Source organism: Neomonachus schauinslandi, chromosome 2 (genome assembly GCF_002201575.2).
Source record: "Neomonachus schauinslandi chromosome 2, ASM220157v2, whole genome shotgun sequence".
Classification (NCBI taxonomy): Eukaryota; Metazoa; Chordata; class Mammalia; order Carnivora; family Phocidae; genus Neomonachus; species Neomonachus schauinslandi.
The window spans coordinates 182,046,496-182,049,323 of NC_058404.1; positions in this window are offsets into that span (position 1 = coordinate 182,046,496).

Consider the following 2,828-nt stretch of genomic DNA (forward strand, 5'->3'; position numbering starts at 1 on the left):
AGGACAGTCATGACTCTGGAGACAGAAAGCATGTTAGAATTCTGAGCCAGCCCCGGCCTCGCACATTTCCTCACCAAGCAGGAATCGGGGAAGAACAGCGAGCAGGACCAGCCAGAAGGTCACCACACCAGAGGAAGGTGACTCCTCTCCAATATAAAAAAGAGGCGGAAAGAGCAGAAAGCAGCAGCTGTTCAGCTATAGAGCTGTGTTCCTGTTTGACCAGGGAGACAGAGCTAAACAGACTGAAGATGTGCTCCCACGGGCGACACGCATGGGAACAGTGTGAACCCCGATGAGGATCCCCACGGTGGTGAGGCGATGGGGCTTCACACACACACACACACACACACACACATCAGAAATATTTTCTTTAAAGAATTGTCCACAGGAGGCACCTGGGTGGCTCAGTCGGTTAAGTGTCTGCCTTCGGCTCAGGTCATGATCCCAGGGTCCTGGGATCGAGCCCCACATCGGGCTCCCTGCTCCGTGGGAAGCCTGCTTCTCCCTCTCCCACTCCCCCTGCTTGTGCTCTCTCTCTTTCTCTGTCTCAAATAAATAAAATCTTTAAAAAAAGAGTTGTTCACAAATGAAAAACTATGATTTTTCTCAGCAAATTCAGACTTCTCCAGCCTTCAGCACTGAAGGCATCATGGGAGAAACCTGAGCAAACCTCGTCCGGTTACAGAGTGGCCAGGTTGGCAGAACTTCACGTTCCCAAAATGACAGGTGGTGGCTTGGTCGCAGCTCTTCTTCATGCCCAGGGTCGACATCCCCAGACAAGGTCCCCCAAACCCTCCCCCCCCTTGCCATCCATCACTGATTACGACGGAGTAAGACAAACATCCGCACCAACTGCCCAGTGGGGAGACAGTTCCGGATTTTATTCAGGACCGAGAGTGGCTTTACTGTTGTTGCTACTGGAGGAATACAAGCTGGCCAGATTTCTGGTGTATAAAAGGGCAGCATGAGGGCCCGGAGGCATGTGGAGTGAGAAGAGGAACTCTTCTGAAGGATTATGTGTAAATCATGTGAACGCACCAATCGGGAAACTGGGCGCTCTCACAGGCTCTCTTTTAGAACTACTGCTACAAGCCTTTGAACTGAGCCCCAAATCTGGATTGCTACTGTGCAGGGTTCTCAAAAACTTCACCTGGCAGAGAAACAACACTTTGCATGCTGCCAAGGCAGAGAGTCACATCTCCACACACGGTCCTGTGGTTTCTGCCAAGAGAAACCCCAGCGTTTTTTGCACCTTTCACATTCCGGGAAGGAGGATCTTTTCCGTGGCTGCAGGATCAGTGAGAAGCTGGCAACCGGGAAGTTTTTATTTCATCCACCCTGGACTCCCCCTGCAGGATGTCAGTCTCTGGGCGGGGACAGAGCCCAGTCCTGAGGACTGGGCGGGTGTAGAAAATGATGGAACTGGTCTCCTGGGGCTCCCAGTCTCGCTCCGTAAGGATGAGACAGGCAACAACAGTGACCAGCACTGTGGCCTGAGATCATCCTTTCTGAAGAAGGCAAGAAGTTAGCGGAGCCTCGGAGCAAAGGGTGTATGTAACAGCTCTTTCGGATCTCCATGCGTCTGCAGACACTCGCCCCTCTGCATGGAATGCCGCTCTGCATTTCATCTGCTCGGAAAACACCTGCTCTTCCCTGAAGATGCTTGAAGTCAGGAGTCAGGGCATCTGCCCGCCAGAGCTGCCCCTTGGCCCAGCTCTTCACTTCCTGCTCCTTGAAGCCGGTCAGCCTCTGCAAATGCTGTCAGTTACACCATGAGCATTTTGACAGGAGAGCTGGGTTTCACCCAGGACTTCCAGACCCGAGGCGAGACGAGCTGGTCCCAAGGTGGAAATGCAGACCTCACATTTCCTATAACAAGGTCCCATTAGCCGAAGGCTATCGTGTTGAAAATACATGCTGTGTATAAAAGGTGACTTGTCTTGAAAGTTTTCTTGAAACTAGAAAGACTGTCAGAATTTCAGATGCTCCGGAGAAGGTGGCTGTTTATTCTCCCTAATTTAGATTTCGTTTACCCAGGGGTTAGAGCCGCTGAAAACCGTGGCATAAAGATAGTCAGGCCCCATGCCTGTCTGAGGGAATCTTTCAAATTACCTCGAAGTGGATGGATTGAGGATCTAGAGGCATTTAGAAAGGGAAGATTCTGTTGTGCAGACAGAGGTGAGTCCAGGAAGATGTGTGGTCCTCATGTACGTCCTGACCAACACAGAAGGAAGAGGTGGAGAGGAGGCAGGAAGCGTGTTTGGAAGGGCGTGGAATAGCATAAATCAGGACTGACCCCTGGTCAGGCAGGGGTAAGAGCTGCACGAGAGGTGGTTGGGCTGATGCTCTGATTCTGCAAGGTAGCACCCAGCTCGTACGAACAGGGGAGACGCCTGAGAGCAAAGGCTACTGATGACATTTTTCTAGACATCTTACGTGGTGCTACGAAGCTTGACCCAAAGGCCAGACTCCAAGCAGGATGTGGAAAAGGGGGGTGCCAGTTGCAGAACAATGGTAAAAACCATTGGTAAAATCCATCACCTGGATCTGAGATGGAAGGCATTCTGTTCAGGCGTGGGGAGGAGTCTGCACCATTGAAGTCAGGCTGTCTCTCTCATCGTAGCACGGCTGGGTCACAGAGGATGCTGCATTCTGTGCTTTGGATAAGCCTGGAAAGGCAGAGGGTTCCACGTAACTGCCTGGAGGGCTGTGTCGAGGACCCCAACTCCTCGCTGTCACCTCTAGAGCTCTCCAGGCAGTAATCCTGCTCCCGTCGGCCTGCCCTTCCTCCCTGGCCTTGAGCTCCCCTTGGCCTAGTGAGAGGAAAC